Source organism: Neopelma chrysocephalum, unplaced genomic scaffold, assembly GCF_003984885.1.
Source record: "Neopelma chrysocephalum unplaced genomic scaffold, ASM398488v2 Primary Assembly neopelma1_67, whole genome shotgun sequence".
Lineage (NCBI taxonomy): Eukaryota > Metazoa > Chordata > Aves > Passeriformes > Pipridae > Neopelma > Neopelma chrysocephalum.
The window spans coordinates 6,129,371-6,152,284 of NW_020897726.1; the positions used below are offsets into that span (position 1 = coordinate 6,129,371).

Consider the following 22,914-nt stretch of genomic DNA (forward strand, 5'->3'; position numbering starts at 1 on the left):
TGAATGAGGAAGCCTTAAACTCTCCATCAGATAACAACCAAACATGTAGTGGGTTAGAGAGGCTGGGTCTTGCCCTAACTCTAGGCCACAGAGGAGCTAAATTGTAAGAGTTGTTCCATTGGTTTGGGTTAAAGACACCTGTTGTATAAAAAGCATTTAGCCACATGGGCGAAACAAGAACTATCTTCACCTTTCTGGTATCCCTCAACTGCTGTCTTCCTCATCTCTGTCCATGAAATTGCTGTCAGCTGGGACTTCTGTGGCTGTGATGCAGGATTTTGAATATGGAAAACACTTTAGCTAAATTAAATAATTTCAAAAATTAAACCCCAGGAGTGTTTTTTTGTGCATGTTAAACTTTATAAAAGAAGGTAAAAGTTTCCAGACATTTCAGTCAGCATTAGGATTTAGATATTATCAAAATAACACAACATATGCATACAATCTAAGAGTTATACTAGCAAAACACTTATCTTACTATGTGTCACAATTTGCGTTTCTTCTATTTAGATACCTCCATGATATAATTTAGTGTATACAATAAGGTAATTCTGTATGGTAATTATTTTCATCAACATCCTATTACAATAAACACTTTCTTTTCCGGCTTTAAATATAGCCTTCCCCTTCCTGTTAAATGTGCTTTCCATGAAGATTAGCACATTAATTTCCTCTATATACTTGTCATTGGGCAAGGAGAGTGTAAGACCCAAGATTTAAAAACAAATACTTTCACAGGAAAGAAACTCTTCAACTGAATTAAGAAGTTATCTAAATTTTATTACATCAACTTAAATAATTAACAAAACACCAAACCACAACTAAGTGGGGGAAAAAGCACTCTGGGAAAAAAATGTAAGAAAAAATAATCTTTAAAACAGATTTCACAGATCCACATACATATTAGTTTGAGGTAAAAATAAGGAAGGGAGGCAGACGTACAAGCAGACAGATTTTCATGAATCCCAATTGTATACTGTGTTCCAACATACATCATAAATAAAAAAGGAAATTCAACACATCCAAAGTGTTTCTAGAGAAAGATAGTATTCACTTCAATCATCTTTCCTCTCATTTAAAAATGATCATTCTAAGAACAAATCCTGCAATTTTTCCTTGAATTCCAGGGAGAGAGACTTCTGCCACATTGAAAGACAAGAATTCTAATGAGATAAGTAAAAACTCTTGTTACAGCTACTCCTTCTGCATTTTACCTGGTTCTTAATTCAGAATAGCTGTTCAACAATTCAGAATAGCTGCTTACCATTGCCTTTCAAATCTACCAGATTATCCAGTCATAAGAACACTTGCAGTCCAGTAAATATTTGCAGTTTAGTCTCTGTTTTGGTGATTAACAATCCATAAAGAGATTTTAAGCAAAGCTGTCAGTTTAATCTAGCAGGGCTTTGCATGCAGTATGCCAGACTGAGTCAGATCATTTTAGTAGTAAGGCAATGATGCAGCTACAGCATCCGAACTAAGGCAGTGCATTTTTAAAAACCCAGGGGAGTTACAGCCCCATTTACTCCATCTGTGATACACTAGGGGGGAAAGAGAAGCAAGGTTTACTGTGTACTTATCTGCAAAATATGTTGTCAAACTGTTATTTTCAGTACACACAAGTAGATCTAATGTTTGGAATGTGTATAAAACATCTGGAATACAGTTATTTTCAGCACAAACAAACAATATTTTCATATTCTGACGTGAAGTGTTTTTATAGCAGCATTCAGTCACTCCATGTAATTTCTGAGATCAATGGTTTTCATTAAAGCTGACTGTACATTTCTTCTATAATGAAGCCACAAAGGTATGCCCCTTTACAAATAAGCAGACCAGTTCTGGTCACACCAAGATAAGACCTCCAAGACCATTCAAACAGATGTGCAGGCTGGGTTACTCTAGCACTGCTCTGGCTTCCACCAGCTGTTTCCCATTCGCTATTACACTAACACAGAGTTGAATATAAAGAGCAGTTGTACCTGGCTTTACAAAGCAGGACTTCACAACACTTACATATATACACCTTTACAGTACTCTCCAGCTAAGAAAATCTTTTTCCCATACCTATGCTATTTGGGCAGTGAAGGGTTACATTACCTTGGTAGCAATCTGACCCAAATGGGTGAACCTGAACTCCTAGAGTAAGAAATAACAGAACTTAATATGCATACTACTTTTTCTGATATAAAGCAGAGAAAACATTTTTGTTTTCATTTAATGTAATACAACTAGAGAAATGCACAAAACACAATTTTTACCTTTTACAATAAGCTTGAAGCTGAAGCTATTCTCCCAACATTAGCAAAGATTATGAATGTGAAATATTTTCAAGCCAAACTTGCCATCAGTTAGTCTGCAGCAGAAAGACAGAATTCTAATTTAAAAGAAGCCACTGCAGATGTCAGAATTTGACCTATTTTCTCCAAATTGAGGAGAACATGGTGTGTTTAAGTAGACTGCTTAGATATTGGCTCTAATACCCAGCAAGCTCAAGTAAATATGAACACATAACTGAAAAGCTGTGTTGTACTAAACTGAACTGATGTACCATTGTATATCAACGTTGATCAGTTTGATAAGACTCTAGAATTTATTTTTACCATAAATAATAGGTCTTCTGAATATAAAAAGACAAGGAGGAAAAAGTAACCCAAACAATGGTTGAAATAACCTTATCTTTGTGGAACACCTCATAAGTACCTCACAGTACTGGTTATTCTTAGATATATTGACTAAAGAGGGTGATATTTTTAGTTGACCACTTCCCACTTGTTATCACAGCATTTTAAAATTTATTGAGTTACTGCAAAGTACTCCAAGAACTAACAGAATGTTCAGTTATTGGCAAGATTAGTCTGAATACAATCAGATATTTTCTTTCTGAAATCCAGTTCTCAGAAGATTTAGTTTTGGACCTGTAGATCATTGATGTTCAGCAGCTATAAACAATGTTTGCAAAATCAACAGATAGATTGTCAAAACCGTCACGTGGAAGTTCAGATTTCCAACATCTTTTGTAACATAAAAAAAAAAATATAGGTTGTCCAAAGCTTGACTTGTTTATGCATTTATTTAATTTTGGAACCAAGCACTGGCCTGGTTGTTCAAATGTTTTGCTCTCTGTCTGCAGAGTTTTCTTACTGTAACACTGACTAATCTATCATTTAGCTCAGGTTCTTTTTCCGTGATTTCTTGCTGAACAGAGATTTGCATCTTTGCAATACTCTCATAGGTATTTCCAACACCAGAAACTTTCCTTTGAGATCTCTTTGATAATGCTGCAGACATTCACCAATTGTACTCTCAGTACATAGTAAATGACAACTCTTAAACTTGAGAAGTACTTTAATATATTTTCAATTAATGTTTTGAAGATCAGACAGCCTACCCTGCTGCATTCTACAGACCACTAATGTGTACAGTTGTGGGATGACCTTGCTCAGATTTGTGCACCAACAGTAAACTTAGCTTTAGATATTTACAGGAATAACCATTTTCAAAATAGGACTTAAGCTTTTTTTTTAATAATTATTATTTCTCTATATCTTTTTCATAGAATCATAGAATAGAATGGCTTTGGTTGGAAGACATCTGGAAGACCATCTAGTTCCAAATCCCCTGCCACTGGCAGGGACATTTTTCACTACACCAGGTTGCTCAAAGCCCCATCCGACCTGGCCTTGAACACTTCCAAGGGTGGGATATCCACCACGCCTCTGGGCAACATGTTTCAGTGCCTCAGTACCCCCACAGTAAATAATTTCTTCCTAAAACCCAATCTAAATCTACACTTTTTCAATTTAAAGTCATTCCCTGTAAAAAGTCTCTCCCTGGTTTTCTTGCAGGCCTCCTTTAGGTACTGGAAGGTGCTAAAAGGTCTCGCCAGAGCCTTCTCTTCTTCAGGCTGAACAATCCCAACTCTCTCAGCCTTTCCTCACAGGAGAGGTGTTCCAGCCTACTGACCATCATCATGGCCCTTCTCTGGACTCACTTCAATAGGTACACATCCTTATGTTGGGGGATGCACAGCTGGACACAGCTGAACTCCATCTGGGGGTCTCATCACAGCAGAGAGGCAGAATCACTTCCCTAAACCTATTGATCATGTTTCTTTTGATACAGCCCGGGACATGGTTGGCTTTCTGAGCTGCAAGCACATATTGCCTGGTCATGTCAAGCTTCTCATCCACCAACTCCCCCAAGTCCTTCTTCTCAGGGCTGCTCTCAATCCATTCTCCACCCAGCCTTTATTTGTGCTTGGAAATGCCCCGACTCAGGTGCAGGACCTTGCACTGACCACGTTGAACTCCAAGAGGTTCACACAGGCCCACCTCTTAAACCTATCAAGGTTCCTCTGGATGGCATCCCTTCCCTCCACTGTGTTGACAGCACCACACAGCTTGGTGTCATCAGCAAACTTGCCAAGGGTGTGTTCAATCCCACTGTCCATGTCACCAACAAAAATGTTAAGCAGCATCGGTAGTTGTTCAGAAATGGGACTTCACAGAAAATGGCTTGCACCAGTCAGCATTGTTCTTCAGCATCGACGATTTTGCACTACAATGTAGTTTACATTTACTGAGGATATATGTATAATCTAAAGCTACCTTGTTTGTAAACCCAAGATTTCTAATCATTCTAACAAAACATCTCAAGAATGCTGACCACACACAGAGAAATAATATTATTAATGTTTCAGTCTTCAGTAATTTGAAACTATAGGTTACATTTTAAGAAATTCATATATGAGTAGCTTCTACTGTTTTCAGAGTAATAACAGAGTTTGGAATAAATCCAAATTCACTGTTGTGAAATCTCCCAATCAAGACTTTAGGCAAGTGTTTGTTATACAAAATGTGAGAGTTCTAAGCTATAAATGACTACAAAAACATAGCTCTATTGACTGCTTACAAGTCCTATGAAATCAAAATTATAAGTAGTAACATGACTTATCTCTAAAACCTATAAACAGTTTAATTAATACATGAGAGCATATGTAAATTAAAATGGATTCATATAACTCCATAACAAGACTTTTTTTTTTTTTTTTTTTTGCTTACAGTGTCAGAAAAATATCAAAACACATATCAGACTGTTCCAGTATGGCATTATGTCAGTACAATATATTCCTGGAGAGTTCTCATACTTATCTCTCACTGTTATTTCAATATCTATCATTCTATCATTCCACTATCAAGACTTCTAGGGAGGCATGAAAGTTAATGGAACCTGTGTCCTAATCCTGAAAGACAGACTGACACTTCAAATTACTGATAAAAAGTAAAAAAGACACATATTATCAGACAATTTATTAGAAGAGCTACTGGAAAAAAAATCAGAACACTAAAAAGAAATAAACTTCATACAGATATTTTTTGCTACTGATGGAACTTCTATTTGCAGTTCTGGCTTTCTGTCATCAAAAAAAAAATATATATGAGCATCAACTCATGGAGTAACTGTAACACAGAATACAAATAAAAAAATACAGACATGGATTTGTTATCTAAAAACCAGAAGTCCCACAGTATTACATAATGTTTTAATTAATTTATAGTCGAAGTAAATTGTATACTGAAAATGAGAAAGATTTAATTACATTACTAGCACCCATGGACCTGCTTCTCATCAAGATTCAGTGACAATACTGTGCACATGATCTTGTTTCATGCAGAAAATCAGAAAAAAAAAAAAGAAGCTAAATGTGAAATGCAGAAAGAAGCCACTAAATATTGTCAAAGAAAGAAAAAACAGGAGAACTTAACATTTAAATTAAATCTATATGTTTATATTCATATAGTAGACTTTATGCAAAAAATATTTTGCTGTACAAGAGACCTCTGAGATTAATTACAGACAATGTGTATAACAAATTCCTCTAAAGGTAATTTTTTAATTCACCTTGCATTGCAAGAAGATTTATTTATTATTTAATTTTCCTGATTATTGCCCTGGAAATTATATATAAATGTATGTTTGCTATATGTAAGCTTCTCAGACAGGCTAGTTGGCAGATATTAAAGCCAAGGACAATCACTGAAGAACCAATAAAAAGAAACATTATCTGAAATGGGATAATTCTTTAAAGTATACTGGGAAGTATTATTGTCACACCACTGCTAATGTACAAGGCTAGGTTAAAGCTGGAAACTACTGCTTGTTTGCCCTTCCATATGTACCTGCCTTATTTCTAAAACAAGCAAAACAAAAATAAATTAAGGTTGCAAAAATAATTTAGAGCATGTTATGGATATAAGATGAAGATGTTATCTTGGATTATACAATAAAATTTCAACAGAAGTATCTTCCTTTGTTTGTTTAACTGAAAAATGCAAAGAAGTGTAAAAGTCTTGATTTAAATTCTTGTAAAAACATATTCTCCACCTCTACTGGACCTTCACTCAACTTCCAGCTATTTTCCAAAAAACTTAATTATTTTATGCATATGTAATGATTTTACACGTGTTTATAAATACAGTGCTTAAAAGCACAACCTTCAGATGGTGATTCTTGAGGAAGAGTGGTGGCATGGTGGGAGGTGTGGTTGCCTGGCCACTGAGGGAGACACTGGGGAGGAAGTGGGCTACTTGTGATGGCTTTTAGGACATGTGTCAGCATCTGAGGGTGATGGGGCATGTGATACCACCAGACAGCATGCCTCAGTGAACACCTGGGGCCAGCACTGCAGCAGGAGCAGATGTCGACAGCAAAACAGAATATCCCCAGCAGGGAAAGAACACAGCTGCAGGCCGTCCCCTCAGCCCAGATGAGCATTGGCCACCTTAGCCTGGTGCTTCAAAACTGCCACGTGCAGTTGTGTCCTAAGAAGCAAAAAGCCCTCGGCAGCTCTGGTTGTATTGCCAAATGCTTCACCTCCTTCAAACTTCCTGACACACATAGGATGGAAATTCATACCAAAGTACACAACAGGACACCTTCCTTTTCATGGCAAGACAGCTATTCATTTGTACTGGGAAATTAAATAGATCCAGTGGCACAACATTTCAGCGTGCAAATCTAGTCCCAAATCGCCTTCTGTGCATATACCTGTGTTATCAGTACGCACGGCAAGCAAAGGTTCTGAACTCAGTACTCCTGCAGAGTCTGGAATAACACTTGGTTTTGCAAATTTCAACAGAAACTGTATAAAACCAGGAACAGAATAACTAAGAAACTGCATCAAACTACAGCATTTGAGTACTTTAATTACCAAGAAAGATACTTCTCCCAGCCCCCTCTTTTCCCCTGCATGTTCTGAATACAAACATGAACTGATTCAGTAACAAGAAGTGCTATCAATACTCTAGATTTTAAAACAGAATTTCCATAGCCTTTCCATAGATCATGAGGATACATACCACAGCACAGCACTAACGAAGTTTACTTTACTCTTTGACATAAACATATCTAAAATGTTAAATCAATTATCACATCTCACACAACAAAGTAGTGCAAGGTGTTAAAATGAATACTTCAAAGCCACAGAGGAACCCCGAGTGATTCAATTCATGCCTGATCACTTGGGACTTAAATTATTTCAGTCTATTCAGCAAAAGAGTAGAAATCAACAGAAATTGTTATTCCTGAATTTATGAGTTCTCTATTTTCCTGCCTATCATGGAAATTTTACAGCTACCAGCAGACAGAATTTATTTAAAAGGACTCTCCATGGCTGGAAACATCATGTATTAAGACAAACATTCATATCCTTAACCAGTCCATTTATGTTATGTCTTGCAATTTTAATGCATAAATATTCTCTCAACTGCTTCAGTCCTATATTTTGAACTTTATTGGCAGTTACATACTCCACAAAATTGGAAAGGACACAGATACTTCAATACTTCAATATGACTATAAAGAAGAAAATGCCTTTTCTTGTTTCACACTAACCACGGCTATTGTAAGACTTTCCTCCATGCATTTTAACAATTTCTCTTAAACTCATAATAAGTGTGTTGACAAAAAATTTTAGAAGATACAGAAGCCTTCCCAGTTGATGAAAAAACACAGTGTTTCTGGCAGCTACCAACATCCCATTGCTTACTTTCACTAAGTCATCAAAGCTCTGTTGTTGTAATATTTTGCTTTGCATGGTATTAACACTTCAAGCCATAAAAACGCTCTCAATATTTTCATTAAAAAGTATAAATTCATCAAATTTCAATACCCAAGTTATATTAAAAGTGAAAAAAAAAGGCTTTCAAAAGTTAACTATTTTATCGAACAATTTTAACAACAAAAGTAAAAAGAACAGTGTCTCATTTAATCTGGTTATGTTGGCAGTCACTTAAAAATATTCGTACTTCTTGTAAAATTATTTCTTTGAAGTACATAAATAAGACTCACAACTGTGTAAAAAGGTTAATGAAAGAGACAAAAAGGAAGCTTAGCTAAAGTATGTAGCATTCTGAAGGGGAGAAAGTTTAGGAAAATGGGTTAGAACCACTCATCAGAATTTATCTGCGCTCACTCCAAAATACCAGTTAAAAGCTTAGTGCAATTTATTAGGACTGGGGTTGCTTCTCAAGCCTATATTGATAATATCCAGGACAGGCAACAGCTAGAGAAGTCTACTCAGCTTTCGTTTGAAAGAACTCTTTTTGCAAATGTCTCTTCAATCACATCTGCACAGAATGTTCTGAAACAAAAGTTATACAATTCAGCCTGACCTGCGATCTGAGAGTTCAAAGATAAACAGTTTTTTTCAACATATATCAGTCAACCATACAACGCATTTGATTTTTTTCTCTATTAACGGAGTGCATGAACTTTTAAACTGCAGTGCTGAGAAGCATAGATATAGTTTTCTCTCAACTATTTCAGAGAGTACATGCATTTTTGAAGGAAATGTGCAATATTACACTCCCTGTGTAGTTCCTGAATACGTATCTTGAATAGGATTCATCAGTGTCCATTGTTATGTACATTTCAGCTATGCTTCATTACAGTCAATAAAGACCTGGTCAATAAGATACAATTCATCTTGCCTGGAAACATATTTCTAAAACCAGTCAGAGGAATCCTGACTGAAAATACTAAAACACTCTTTGAATATAGAAGAGGTGACATATTACCAACACAGCTACAGACACCTAAATTAGATTAAGTCCATGATGCCTGGCTTCCAGATTTGGGGTATGTTCCTTTCTTCTGTAAAAATAATTTTTAAAATATTTATAACGGTAATTACAGTTCTTTAACACTTCTATTCATAATCCCCATTCTTATGCTTCTCATAAGCTTCTCTTCCAGCCAATCACTGCTTGGACTGGGAAAGGTTTACAAAACTTGGACCATAAACATGTAATAGTTTCCAACACAGCTCATCTTGAACCTTTCCTATCCTTCCAATATGGTGCACATACGCACCAAAAACTGGCCTATAACTTTTATACAACACTCCCCTCCCAAAGCAAACCCCACCAACTATTTAAAAAGATTGCTATTGTATTGAAATAATCATTATTTAAATAACTAAAAAAATCAAATGCCTAAAAGTCAAGTTATTTATAAAATTAAAATTATGGAATTACAGAATCTCAAATCAGCCTTGGAATTATGGAATCTCAGCCTTACTTATCTGTTTCCACTACAACACAAATGGACTATAATGGGGTACTTACAATCCTCACACATCATCTCTGACTACACGCTAAATATGTTGCCCCAGAGTTTCACATGTTCCTTGGATTCACTCAATCAGAATTTGCTGGGTTATATCCGAACCTTAAACTCCTCCAAATATTTCCACAGCACTATATGTGATCTATTCCAGATTTAAAAAACATATTTATTTCAACAGAAAATTTTAACACCCCATATTTATTCTCCGTCTGAAGGGATTTATGCATCTTGTACCAAGTAATACTTAAGATTGCTATCAAGGAAATAAACAGGGTTTTTTTGCAGTTTCCTCAAGCAATATTTATGTGAAATTTTTCTACATCTTCTCCTGCTCTTCTGCACCATTTTAAACTATCAACATCACTCACTAAGAACACTTCCAGTATCAATTTCACAGATTAAAGAACAGGTCTTTCAGTCTTTCTACTAAATGCTGACTTTTAGTCTTTCCTGCACTAATTCACAGCCAGAGACTAAACTAGTACTTGTCAAATTGGTTGCTCAAGAGGAGTTGAGGCATTGCTCTGCCTTGACTCTCTAAGCCCTCTCTAGAGTCAGTGCTTTCCCTAGTCAAGAATCCAGGAGCTTTCTGAAAATATGGCCTACACTTCTTTTTTCTAGAGGCATCATTTTGACTTTGGTTAGACCAAATCATACTTTGTCTGCATAAATCCATATTACCAACCAGTCCGGATTATTCTGCCCCTCTAAAGAAACAAGTTAGCAACTACAAATTTCATAGGTACTGATTTTGAAACTTAAGGTCAAGGCTATTACCTAAAATATAAAATATCAGTGTTTCCTTAAGTAAGGGTGTTCAACAGAAACAACACAATTGAACAATGATCCCAGCTATTTCTTTTTGTACTGTGACCAATAACAGACTTTTTAATCCAGTTGGTGCATTTTCCTTCATATTTTTTTTATTGCTCACTTCTAGATAGATGCTAAATTTCTATGTAGAATTCCATCAGGCACTTCTTCACGTCTTATCAAAGCCTGGTTGTTTACTTCACTCATCTTTATCAGGGTATACACAAGATACATAAAATTGAGATTTTACTAAACAAAGTGCAAGGTGCTGCACCTGGGTCAGGGCAACCCCTGGTATCAATCCAGGCTGAGGTATGAAGGGATCAAGAGCAGCCCCGCCAAGAAGGACTTTGGGGTGCTGGTGGATGAGAGGTTGGGCATAACCCAGCAATGTGCACTTGGAGCCCAGAAAGCCAATTGTGTCCTAGGCTGCATCAAAAGCAGCGTGGCCAGCAGGGCAAGGAAGGTGATTCTTCCCCTCTACTCTGCTTCAGTGAGACCCCACCTGGAGTGCTGCATCCAGATCTGGGGTCCCCAACACACAAAGGACATCGATCTGTTGGAGTGAATCCAGAGGGCCACCAAGATGATCAGAGGGATGGAGCACCTCTCCTAAGAGGAAAGGTTGAGAGAACTGGGATGGTTCAGCCTGGAAAAGAGAAGACTTCAGGGTGATCTAATTGTAGCCTTCCAGTACCTGAAGGGAGCCTACAAGAAAGTTGGAGAGAGATTGTTTACAAGGGCAAGTATTGACAGGACAAGGGAGAATGGTTTCAAACTGAGAATAGGTTTAGATTAGATATTAGGAAGAAATTTTTTACTGTTAGGGTGGTGAGGCACTGGAACAGGCTGCCTAGAGAAGCTGTGGATGCCCCACCCCTGGAAGTGGTTAAAGCCAGGTTGGATGGGCCTCTGAGCATCTTGGTCTCGTGAAAAGTGTCCCTACCCACAGTAGGGAGGCTGGAACTAGATGATCTTTCAAGTCCTTTTGACCCCAAGCCATTCTATGATTCTGTGAAAATAAAGAATTAAAGACAAGGTACAAAGGAAGTGTCAGTCAATATACGTCAAAGGAAAAATATGTCCTATCAAGCACCTTTAAAAAATTATTATTACTATTATAAGCATTCAACCGTTATCCTGTACACCTCTTGGCTTTTTCATATGTGTTCAGCTGTGATGATGAGGGAATACATTAAAAACACTGGAGATACTTCAGGTCTGGGGAGGGAGGGTGCACAAAGACAGCGTATTCTGAGTTAATTTGAAGGCTGATGGAGTTCAAATTGGTTTAAGTCTTGGAGTGTTAGCAGTCAGTACTGTGGAAAAGTGTCCAGATTTCAGAGGTGAGGTAGAAGCACAGAAAGAATTAAAAAGCCTCAAATCCTTAAGTCTTCAATATGGTAGACTCAAACTGACATAATCTTATGTAATTTTAGTACAGTAGGATTCATAAGGGCCATAGGAAGAGCATACTACAGAGAGCCACCCAGCATAGAGGCAGGTGTTGCTAAGGCCCCCAAGTGCTCGGTACAGACTGTTAGCATAAGCAGAGTCCACAGGGGAAGCCTGTCCCTTGCTGCAGCCCAGGACAGCTGCTAGCTCCAGGTACACAGTAACCCCTGCCTCCATGCTCTCAAAGAGCAACTCAGTTTTGTGAAGGCCTAAAGGTAAAAAATTAATAATAAAAAAGGACAAGAGAAAAAAACAAATCCACTGCTAGAACATTTCAATTAACACTATACATGACTTAAAATGGTCACAATTAAATACTCATTAAATATCTATAAATTAAACAAAAGTATATGCACCAACCAAATTCTCGTCATACAAGCAACATGACATAACTTTAATATAATCACAGTGTGAATTAATGTGTGTCCAGCTGAAATAATACCAGAGATGTACATGTAGTCCATCACTTTGGATTAACATCAGCACATGTGTCTTTGTGAATCATTACTGTTAGACTCTTATCTGACTGTATCTTGCAGTCTTACACAAGATGAGATTTTGTACATCAGAAATAATATTTTATAACAAATTTTCAAAACAAGTTTAGTTCTACTCATGAAGAAGCCCTGAGCCAAATTCCAGAAAAGAAATAGTGAAAAAAAAATATGTAAACAAGCAAACCTGGCAAAATTATCAAGTGGGGACAGTGAACTGCACTATTTAAGATCAATTTGACAACTTAACATTGTAATTACATTGAAGTGAATGAATCAGATCAATAAATAAGCTTAGGTAAGCAAGAAACACTTCCAAAATAAAAGATCTGTGGAAAGACTTTTTTTAAAAAAAGAAATGAAGATTTACCTTTTGAACTCATGAAGGAGAGCAGAAAAAAACAACATTAAATTTCCCATGAGACGGAGAAGAAATGCACATGAAACATAACACTGGAAAAAATCTAAAAACTGTTTGCGCCCTCCCAACTCCACCCTCCAAAAAAAAAGAGAACATCATAATCCTATTTTTCATAGAGTAATAAAATAAAATTACTAGAGATTCCATAAAATTAAAATTATAGCTTTTGGAATGTTTCCGTGATAGAAGGCTTCCGAATATGGAAGGTTTTGCAATTAAAATTTTAGCCTTAAACATATAGTTTATGGGAGTAATGCCTGTGCTTGATATTAATTATTTCCATTGAAAGATCATATTTTAGTTGATTATTACTAATTTAATCTAGCTATTCTACAATCAAACTCATTCCTTAGGGTGATGTTTGAGGTCATGATTTTGAGTTTGTTTTGCCTGGGTTCTATTTATGGGAATAAGAAGATAGTTCAAACAAACAAAATCAAACAAACAAAACACAAAACAAAATAAAACAAAAAAAACCCAAACCACAATCTAACAAATAAACATATGGCAATGAATTTCCTGAAAAGGACTATCATAATACCTTTTCAAAATGCTTTTCAAAAAGAAGAGTTTGAAGTTTAGCAAGCAGAGAATGTTTGGCACCAGAGATATACCTCTTGATCTACTCAAACAAGAAAAGAACTTTATTAGAATTCTAATAAAGCCAAGCAATTTCTAGCAGAGGCAGTAATTGGAGAGCACTGATCAAAGATTTCACTACTCTATCTGCACTCAACCTTCTGTATGACACTAATTAACACTTGTACAATCCTGCCAGCACAAGAAGCATTGCTACAGTAGCCAAGCACAGACCCTGCTGGCAGTTACTTTTCTCACTGCAAGGTGGACCTGGATCAGCTGCCCTGTGTCCCCAACACTGTCTCCATACGCACACATGATGGGAAGGAGTGGAAATAATTTCACAGACTAGAATGTTAGATAAGGAATTAGAAAAGAAAAAACTTTGACAAGAGAGCGGTTTGAGGACAGGAAGGAGGAGAAAGACTGTGGGTGATACTGACATTGGTAGTTCAGGACTCTTTACAAACTGGATCCTACCTAAAATGGTCTGGTATGAGCTACAAAAAGACCAAGTGTCATAATGCCATCAGAGCACCCCTTCCAAGTCTTCAAGTGCCATAATCTAACACTTCACCATAGAATCAGGGAATTGTTTAAGGCTGAAGAAATCTTTATGATTGCATCCAACTGTTAACCTGGCACTGCTAAACCACTAAATCATGTGGTGCCACAACTGCACATCTTTTAAACACCTCCAGGGATGGTGACTCATCCACTTCCCTGGAGAGCCTGTTCCAATGCTTAACAATCCTTTCCATGAAGGATTTTTTTTTCCTTATAGCCATTCTAAACCTCCCTTGGCTCAATTTGAGGCTATACTATACATTTTGTCCAAACATTTACTTAATTCATTTGAAACACGTTGTAGTCCCATATACATTTATTTTAGTAGCAAAGACAATTTATGCTTCATTCTCTAAAATGTAGGCAATCTCCTTTCAAATGTACACAGAATTCTGTATATTTATAACCTTATCTCTATGGTTAATATGCTAATTACAGTTGAATTTTACACTTTGCTACTAAAGAAAAAACAATTCTAATGAGTAGCCCAAAAACTACATCATTGCAAAGATTTGTGAAGTCTTGTATATGGGAAGCTGTCCCAAAATGTTGCTACTAGTTTTAAAAAGACAAAGTCCAGTTTCAAAACCTTGTAGTTTTGAAAACAAGTGTCTTCCATTACCTAATCACAGATTTCTGAACATGTTAAACAGGCAGTTTTTATTTCCCCTGCTAACCTACACAATGCACTGTGCCCTTGGAGTCTGTCCTCAATTACATTCAGGATGCTCTACACAAAGCTGTAAAGAGCAACACTGAGCACAGGCTGAAGACAAAGCCTTTTTCCTGAAAACAGTTTTTTCATAATGGTCATCCTGATAATACAGCTGCTAGCCAGGACTTCAATACATTGTTTTTTAACTATATAGGGAAGCTAGGTTAATAATGGGAAAAATGTTAAATTATCCTACTCAAGTAAAATGAATTTAGAATCTGCAGAACTAAGGAAGGGCTTTTTTTTTTTTCCACATCCAATTTCCGAAAAAAAGAACTACTCGAGAAGTCATATGCAGTGCCTTTCCAACCTCAGGAGACAATTCCACAGTCTAAAATATCATATGCTATGCCTTGAATATATTTTACACTTTGTGAGTATCCATTACATAACTTTTCTCCACTGCCTTTAATTATCCCATTAAGCAAGCTGGTATTTGCATCTGCACTTAGAGCAGCTGCACAGGAGCTGCAGGGCACAAGAATATAAAACCAAGAAGAAAAATTAATAAAACATTATATTTTCCATTTAGTAAGTTCACTTTCTCTTTTAATGGAAACATTTGTATTAGTAGATACTATTTCAGTACTGTAAGGTTATAAATCACATAAACCTTGTATTATTCAAGTCGACTGAACTGCCAGACAAAAGTATCATCACTCACCAAGAGCACAACTTGCCCTTAAGCTTTTCTCATTTTAGGGTACTTCTGAGGAGTCACTTTGTATCTGAAAATGTTATTCAAAACATAGAAAGCGGCATAAATGGAATGAAAGAGAAATCCTTCTGTTTAAACCCCTTACATAGGAAATAACTTACAAGTTTATTTTACTATATTGCACATCTTTAACTAGTCCAGACACATTTGTAAGAAAAAAAAAGATGAATGTTTCAATTAATTAAAAAATCTGCAAGTCATCACACATTCTTAAAAACAGCTACCAAGCTCCAAGACTGTTTATTTTTCAGCTAGCCCAAATAATTCAAAATACATCCATTACAGAATGAAATAATATCTTTTATGTAATAGCATAACAATTAATACCTGCATTTAGAGAACAGCATACAAGAAACAGACTAATGAGAAGTATCAGTTTATTGATTAGGAGTCATTGTTCCTGAAAAACCAATTCCAAATTGCTTGTTGGTTGCTGCTTTACTAGTTCCAGGCATGTGGAAGCTCCTATACCTGGGAAAAGGAGATCACGCTTCTATTGTGCATTAGAAGACTGAGACCTTGCATAAACAGATGAAGGAAGCAAAGTAACAACTTTGGTTTTGCCCATCTGCTTAATTTCTGAAGTTCTAATTTTGTAGCTGTTTTAAAAATGTCCTTTTTATATAGAAGTATTATCCATGAGAATCTCACTACAATACTTTCTTGTATCTAGCTTTCTGCTGTCCCCATTAAGACTCCCCTCTTAGTGAAAATTACTCCAATTGAGATCTTTTACAACCATCTCTATTTTTCACTGTAGAGTAAAGATAAGGCATCTATTAAGAAAAAGAAAAATCACTATTTCAGAAGCATCAGAAGCATATCACAGCATGGACTAATGGTCTATACCAGTTTTGGTGCCAAAATTCAGGTATGAACACAAATTGGACAGTACTTAACAACCTGAAAGTTTCCCTCTTCCCAGAGCAGGTGTGTATACAGGGAAAAAGTTCTTAAGGGGTGTAAGAGTAACATACAATTAGCACCTATTACAGTAGCTGTATGCTTTTAATAATGTAGTTTTATGTTGACACTATAGGCCTGAGATACATTCTTTTAAGTGTTTTAAACACTGTCATAAATCAAATTTTACTAGTAAATATTTTTTCATAAGCTGTTTAATTGCATTGCTCATGAAGGATTGTGAGGACAAAGGAAATATGACTCAGCTCAAGCAGAGTATTTACACACACCCACATAAAATACAGAGCAAGGATTCAGTTGACCTGTATATCACACACGTCCCACCAATACGAAGGAAACTAAATTATCATGCAACTTTTATAAGCATTAATTTGACTTTCAATTTCAGTTCAAGAACTGATTTAGCAATATAAAGAGTTTGGGTATATAGTGGTTTGAGCCAGGTTTTCCCCCTGAAACTAGGAAAGTGGTAACCCCCAGGGGGTGGTGACCCTTGGGGTTTGACCCAATCAGTGTTCCTGCAAAATAAAAACATATCTCTGGAGACCGGAAAAGAAGGTGTGGTTCTTGTTGTGGAAGAAGTGGTGGCCATGTTGTAGAGGCCACGAGGAAGGGGCTCCGGCTCCTTGGGGGGCTCTGCCCCCCCCCGAGCCCCCGGTTGGGGGGCTGCAGGGACTCGGAACTGGGCTGAGTGCCTGTGGCTAGGAGCTGGGGGAGTTTCTCCCCGGTAGGCAGCAGTGGGAGACGCTGGGAGCAGCGACAGAGCAGCAGCAGAACAGCAGCGTCCGAAGAGCAGCGGCAAAGAGCCAACTGATAAGAACCGAGGAAGCAGACAGAAAAACTTCTGCGAGCCGAGTAAAGAGAGGAAAAGAGCCAGCAGCAGAAAGCAGGACAAGAGAACCGAGCCACTGCAGAGAGCGAGTTTCGGGGGGTAAGAACTGAAAAACCAAAACCCCCAAACTCCCTTGGAGACTCCTCTGAGAGAGAGGAGGATGATTGGACTCACTCGAAAGAGTCTTGGAGTGCAGTATGCACTACAGAGAGGAGCTAAGAAGCTCCGGCCTCCTGAGAGATAAGCCAAGACGGCCAAAGGAATGTGTGTGTGTGGGGTGACCTTGGCCCCCCCTTGCTGCTAAGCTTCAGAGAAGCTGGCAGCCATCTTGAGACAGAGCACAGAAGCTCTGTATAGGGGCTTGAATTCCCCTGAGGATACCAGACCGTCACGAAGACCCCGGTGCTTTGTGATATGACCGTGGTGCAGCAACCTTGTCTGGGGTAAAGTAGCCCACGGAAAGACCCTTCGTTTGGCGTAGAGGGGCCGAGAGAGGCTTGGAGGCCTCCCTCGTGTGCATTGGCAAGGATCCAGCTGCTTCATGAAAGACACAGAGAGCCTGCTGCCTAGAGAGAGACCTGCTGCTGAGAGACTGGAAGGGGTCTTTTCTTCTTCTTCTCTCCTGGACTTTTATTTGGAGGGAGAAGAGATTTGGCCCACTGTAAATATTATTGTCATGGTAGAAATAGAGTTAAGATTATATGTAATGTATTATAGTATAAGTATTTATTTATTTGTACAGTCCTGTAATATATTCCTTTCCCCCCATATTGAGTCTTGTGTTTTTGTCTGGAAAACCCATCTCACATGGGGTTGAGATGTGGGAGGGGGGCTAGGAATCAAGAATGGGATTCTGAGGCTGTTCAAACCATGACAGGGTACTACTGCCAGTTCCTCCCAAGTTGGATGAAAAATATTTCCTTCTTTCTGAAAAATTAAACACCTAATTCCCATGGAGAGGCTCATGTCAGTGGTTAATTAGGGAACATTTTACAAAAAGAACTAAAAATTGTCATCAACACAGCAGGCAAATATTGACGTTTTTACAAGCACAGCCATGCCACAGTTTAATTTCTGGTTCCAGATTTTGCAGGCTGGCAGGCAGCTGCTGCCCAGACAAGCAGAGAATCCCAACACTTACTGCAAATCCCAGCTTTCTGATACTTATTCAAACTGGCAAGAAACATTTCTCCTCCATCACTTTCAAATATTTGACAGCCTGGCCATTCATTAAATGCATTTCATAGCAATGTCCATGATCACTACATAATTCTTCCTGCCAGCTACCGAAAAATAATGTGACGCATAGGAAGCTGGGAGGCTTCCCAGGTCCCACGATACCTGACCGGCAGGGGGAATGTAGAAATAAAAGTCAGCAGAGTGAAGGTATGGCACTAATGTGAGAAGGCCAGTAACAGATTACACTGATTATTGAGTGGATATGAGATACTACTCTTCACTGAGCAGCTGGACAGCAGGGTTAGCTGCTGGTCAGGTAGCAATCAGATATTTGCAGTGAGAATTGATGCAGCCTATGGCCAAAAGTCATGTCCCTCCCTGTGTAAAGGCAACAAACACCAACTTCCACAGGCTTACAGGGAATAAATACTGGAAAAAAATAGAAAAAATAAAAGTCAAAAAATAAAAAGGTAAACCCAAAATAAATCAATACAACAATAAAACCCCTAGATGTCTTTTCTTCTCCTTTCCCATAAATCCTACTAACTTTAAGTAAAATTCCATTTTTACTCTAAACCTGAAATCCTAAAGCTAGGTGTGGCAGATGTGATTCAGTAATGCCATCTTCCTGAGATGGAACATGGAGCCACAACCATTTGCAGTGGGCACAGACATACACATTCAATTACAGGGGAAATTAGAGAGGATAAGAGATTACATTCTCCATCTAGAACACATACCCCGTGAGAGGAGCTGAGGCCGAGAGATGGTAGAGGGTAATTACCAGCTGGAACTCAAATGCTTTCTTTTTGACAATTCAAAATGTAAATCTGTTTAAGTGCCATAATTTTAACCAAGCACTAACACACACGCACATTAACAGAAATATCCAACTATTTCAGTCATTTTCCCACTTTTCTTGGGGTGATCTGAAAAAAATGTATCTTTTCCTTTCACTTACACTCACAAGATTAAAACAAACAAAAAAAAATCCTCTCAGTGTCAAAGACCAAATATTTAGCACAGACACATTCAGTTTCATAAATCTGCTACTCATCATACTCTGTTGAAGACATTGTTCTCTGCAGCACAATAAAAAAAGGAAACTTTCATAACATAGGAAAACTGTGCGTTCCACAATCACTGTAAAATATGTCCAATTCATTTTCAGACAAAAGGTCACCGTCAGCAAATACTGCTTCATCTTTTATGGGCTAAGACTACAGCGTTTAGTCACATTGTTATGGTCTTAGTTCCAACAGCCAAAAATGCCCAATGTTCTCCCCTATGTGACCGCTCTGTTGGTCAGGGCTGGGAGTGGTGTGGGACACCGGAGGCAATGAGTGCCCCCTAGACCTCCCTTGTGGAAAGTCCTTCGCTGTGAGAGAGCAGCTGAAGGCAGATTCATCAGAGAATGAGCCAGAACCGAACAGGTCAAGGTAAATGACTTCTCTATTAAAAGAGATTTTAGAGGCAAGGAAGAGAAACAGCCAACACTCATTTGCTGAAACTATTAATGACTTTCATTAATGACCAAGGAAAAATTATTAGAACCAGAATAAAAAATTAAGAGTTCAGTGCTTCAAAATGTAAACATTTAATGGAAAACATATTTTTCTGTTAAAAAACCCCAAACTTCTAAATTCAAGTTAAAAATATATATATTCTACTGTAACATTATCTTGAAAATAACATTTTTTAAGAAGTTAAATGGAAAATAAGGAGATGTAACCCTCCCTCTTTTCCCAGTCCATGGCTGAATATGGAATTCCCAACACAGATGGTAAAGAATATGAAATACACTGAAAGTCCTCTGGGTTTGATATTCACCTGTCTCTTCTCAGCACCATCTAACTTGCATTACCTCAATTAGTATCTGCCAGAATCAGTAAAATGACATCTCTCTACTGCTACTATTATTTTGTTCGACCTTCATATCATGAACAAGAATGCAATTATGATAATAAGCCAATTATTTTTTACAATACGGCAATCAAAAAGACTACTACTCCCTCCCTTTTCTCATGATAATACCTGAACATTCTGGTTTTATTTCATTTTCAATTTCTCATATGCAACCATTATCATTAACATTTTGCTCTAGTTTTTATTTCTTCCTTCTAAAATAAAATAAAAAAAATACCAACCAGTGAAGTTTTAGAATATTCAAAACAGCATGCGAGATGTATGATTTATGTAGGACAATAAACAAATATTTTAATATTTACTTCTATGAATTTTGAGTGACAGCACAACTGTCTATTAGGACAACTAACTGTCAAAAATGCATCAGGTACACCATCCTATGCATTGCATATTTTAGATAGATTATATAAAAACAATGTTAAGGACATTTGAGAGGATTTAAATTGTTTTAGTACTTTATAAATAATTCAGTCATATCTGCCTACCAAAGGATTTTTTGCCCCATCATTCTTGCAGTTTTCATAGAGTGTTTTCCAAACATTGTTAAATTAAACCAAGTCATTTGGAAAAAAAATCAATGGTTTGCAGCCTTCTGATTATGAAAGTGACATGTCCACACCATTGTGAGGTCAGATTTTTCACATACAGTGAAAAAGCAAATCAATCAGAAATCACTAGGTAAAAGTGACTTGAATAGGTTTGGATAGACTGAAATATAGTTAATACAAAACTATTGTCCTAGTCAGACTATTGACTGTTAAAATAGTGACTCTACAAAAAACCTCCTGGTTTCATCCTATAGATCACAAATTAAATAAAAATTATGCTATTTCAGAGGAAAGATTCTTTAATTTCTTGGTCAGAAATGAATCTTTCCAATTTTAATTATTGAGGGATTTACGGTCAAACTATAGACACGTAAGTTGCAGAAGAAAAGAATTTTTTTGCTACCTACAATAATTTTTTTTAGTCAGAGCTATGTTACCCAAAACCAGATTCACTTATGATGAATTGTACAATTTTGCAATCAGTTTTTGACTTGAGAGACAACCTAAGTATACTGCAACAAAAATATGCAACCCGAAACTCTATACATTTCATTTAGACAAACTGTGGTTCACTGTTATCCCCATAAGAATCATGCCTGCTTTAGTAGTCTACTTGTAGAACTGCTTTATGTAGATTGTAGCTCTATCTGTAAATTATGTCTCAGTTAAGCAAAGATAATTGCTATTGATTCAAAAGGTATTTCAAATTTCCTGTAAGAAGAATCAAAGAGTTGATAGGAAAGAGGCAAGCTAACATTCCACGTGGAAATTCACGAGTAATAGAAATTAAATGCACCTTTCTGCCACAATAAGCAATAATTCTCCACTGCTAGAGAAGGACTTCACAACCATCATAATTTCACAGCATGTTAAAGCAATATCATAAGGATGGGAAACTTCCATGCAGCGATTTCAGAAAAAAACAATAAATAAGCAGATAAAAAGTCAGAAGGCAAAAATTAAATAAATTACCCATATGAGTTTCCCTGGTGATTCACTAAAGGAGAGGTTTTGATGATCTAAACTATGTACAAGCTATAGTAAATCCAGCATTAGTATCTCTGTATTGCCAAGAACATATGAAGTTAAGCATATTTTAATGGCTCTCTCCATTTCAAAGCTTACTGTGTCCCACACACTCCTGATGTTTAACTCTCCATTGCATAATCATGTCTATAAGGTCATTCCACACATTTTTTATTTCTGTGAAAAATTGCTGCCAGGCATCTGTTTGGAACCTTTTCTCCCACCATTGCTTTTTCCATTTATGCCATCTGAGCACATTACTTACATCCATCCCAAAGTTCTAATTTAAGAGGACATTCATCTGAGTCACGCCTTAGTCTTGCCCACACCTTTCCAAGTATATTGAAAGAGATTTTTATTTTCAGTCTGAATCTTTTTTTTAATAAAAAATAAACACCATCTGTTTCCTGTCAGCCATTACAATCCCAAACAATTAACATTAGATCCTTACAGACACTTATTAAAAAAAAAAATTCCAGCATTTTGACAAGTCAGTAGGCCCAGGAACCAAATGATACAAATTTAATCCAGTAAACAAAGTACAGCACATTGGCACCAAGCAGTAAACAGAAGGATTCTGCCTTTATACAATCACACCTCCAAATTTCCTTAACTAGGAGAAATATGCCAGCTAAACAGAAAAAAATTAAAATTGTTAGCCATTATTTTCTGGTCCGTCTGCTCTATGTCCCAATTCCTTTTTGGAGTTCAGTGAACTCCTCAGCCTTATCCTAATGTAACCTCCCTACTCTGTTTTATAAAGGACACAGAAGAGCAGAGCAAGTTGAATATAAGAAGATGGACCACAATAAGGACTTTTTTTTTAGCTGAACCCATGTTTGCCTACACTGAGAAAATTCTGTGATTATATCTAATCTCATTTGAGACTTTCCTACCCTATTTTAGCTTGTTGAAAAACCAAGAAAGATAAATCAGTTTCAGGAAACATATATGTAATCAAAACTTCAGGCAAAGAAGTTTTAACATAAGATAGATCTTATTGTACAAAGTGATTCTCTTCACATTTAAGCTGTAACATTATGGTTTTATATTGACTATTGCAAAAGAACTGCAGCAACAAAAGACA

At 37.0% G+C, this 22,914-nt stretch overlaps 1 protein-coding gene across 7 annotated transcripts in view; it reads right to left on the reverse strand.

The window, feature by feature from the left end:
- The window catches only part of THSD7A (thrombospondin type 1 domain containing 7A), a 287,973-nt gene that overhangs the window by 220,287 nt on the left and 44,772 nt on the right, over positions 1 to 22,914 (reverse strand). For 5 of the 7 annotated variants that reach the window (XR_003534455.1, XR_003534454.1, XR_003534448.1 and 2 more), the window contains one exon: positions 15,339 to 15,402. The exons of the other annotated variants lie outside the window; for them this stretch is intronic. The gene's annotated coding sequence lies outside the window, so the exon portion shown is untranslated. The remainder of the gene's footprint in view (positions 1 to 15,338; positions 15,403 to 22,914) is intronic. 7 annotated transcript variants of the gene reach the window in all.